The sequence below is a fragment of the Delphinus delphis genome, chromosome 7 (genome assembly GCF_949987515.2).
Source record: "Delphinus delphis chromosome 7, mDelDel1.2, whole genome shotgun sequence".
Classification (NCBI taxonomy): domain Eukaryota; kingdom Metazoa; phylum Chordata; class Mammalia; order Artiodactyla; family Delphinidae; genus Delphinus; species Delphinus delphis.
Genome location: NC_082689.1, coordinates 74,721,494 through 74,723,369, shown reverse-complemented (window position 1 = coordinate 74,723,369; position 1,876 = coordinate 74,721,494). Strand labels below are relative to the sequence as shown.

The following is a 1,876-nucleotide window of genomic DNA, read 5'->3' as shown; positions in this document are numbered from 1 at the left end:
ATATTAAAATAGAAACAAATTGGTTATTTCTGTTTATTTGCATTTTAAAACCTTTATGGCTAACAGTTTGCTTCCAGTGTAAAGAAGTTCAAGACTCCATAAGCTAGTGTTTCAGAGATTTCAGTGTCCCTGAGCGGGAGCTGCTTGGGGCAGGGGGGTTCACTTCTGAATTGGAAAAGATATAAAGACAGTCCCGACTTACGATGGCTAGACTTTATGATTTTTTGACCACGATGGTGCCAAAGCAATATGCATTCACTAGAAGCTGAACTTTGAATTGTGAATTTTAATCTCTTCTTGGACTACTGATACATAGCATGACACTCTCATGATGCTGGACAGTGGCAGCCACAGCTCCCAGCCAGCCATGCAATCACAAGGATAAGCAATGGATACACTTACAAGCATTCGGTACCCATACAACTGTTCTTTTTCACTTTCAGTATTCAGTAAGTTACATGAGATATTCAGCACTTTATTAGAAAATAGGCTTTGTGTTAGATGATTTTGTTTTTTCAATTTGAAAGCAGTCACTGTTTATTAACTGACCAGATTACAAAAATAATCATGGTAGATACCTTAGTTCATCCTTCTTATAAGTCTGTTGATCTGGTCTTCTCTGTCGCCAGCATCTCCACCTTCTACAAAATGGGTAGTCTTTTTCTTCATTCCACCTCGTGGAGAAGACAATTTGAAGGGCCACAGGAAGTTGTTTGCTTCTTTGAAACGTTTTCCAACAGTATAGATCTCATGAATCAGATCCTCCATGCAGATAATACCGTATTTGCCAAGAGATCGAGCAATCAACACATTATCCGTCAGGGCAATTCGCTTCTTGTTGATTTTGCCATAACCACACTTGTAGATCTAACCACACTTGTAGATCAATTCATTTACTGACTTCAGGTTTGGGTACCCCCATGCAATGTATGGTTCCACAGTTCTCAGCATGTTAATCGAAGCCTTGTTGAGCTTCACAAATGTGCCATTGAAAATCTGACAGAGGCGAAGAAGCTGCAACACCTTTCGAACCTTTGGGCTCACACCACTGATACCTCTGATCCTGATGACAAATGTCAATTTGGGTTCCGCTGGTATGTAGAAGTTGCAGGCTTTTCTTGCCATCCTAGCCATTCGAATTTCAGTTCTGTACATCTGCTGGTATTCCTTGTGATCGTACTTAGCTTTTTCATAGATAAGGCTTCCTCCTTGCCTTTCAAAGCATCTTCTGGGCAAATTTCTTTCTCGGGCGCTTGATCTTAAGCTCTGAGAAATTCTTCCGCTTTTTCTTAAGGGTTTCTGGCACAGCAGGAAACTTCTTTTTCTTCTCCTCAGCACCTTCCATGGTTCCAGCCAGGAAAGAGGCTGTGTTAGATGACTTTTACCCAACCATACGCTAATGTAAGTGTTCTGAGCACTTTTAGGGTAGGCTGGGCTAAGCTGTGATGTTCAGTAGGTTCGGTGTATTAAATACATTTTTGATTGAATGGTATTTTCAGCTTACGATGGGTTTATAAAGACATAATGCCACTGTAAGTCTGGGAAGATGTGTAATTAGTCTCTCCTTCCCTGGGGGTCTAACCTCCTTTTGTCCTGGGAGACAAATTCAGCCTGAAGCTGCTCAAGATCAATGCACTGTAAACGGTTGGATGTTACAAGTACTCAGCTGACATTACTGTCCTCATTCAGTTACAAATGGTATACCTGGACTTTGAGCAAAGATACCTACCCCTTCCTGTTTCAATAATAACACCTCCTCTCTTATCTGTGGGCCCCAAGATTCTCAGATCTTACTCTGCCTCCCTTACCTCGGCAAGGGTTTCTACCCCACTTCCCTAGCCTGCTCAGTGGTGACAATCCCATCAATTTGTATCCT

General features: G+C 41.6%; 1 pseudogene; it reads right to left on the bottom strand.

Moving 5' to 3' along the window:
- Window positions 1-579: 579 nt before the first annotated feature.
- Window positions 580-1,345, bottom strand: LOC132428165 (large ribosomal subunit protein uL30 pseudogene; annotated as a pseudogene).
- Between the last annotated feature and the right edge of the window lie 531 nt (window positions 1,346-1,876).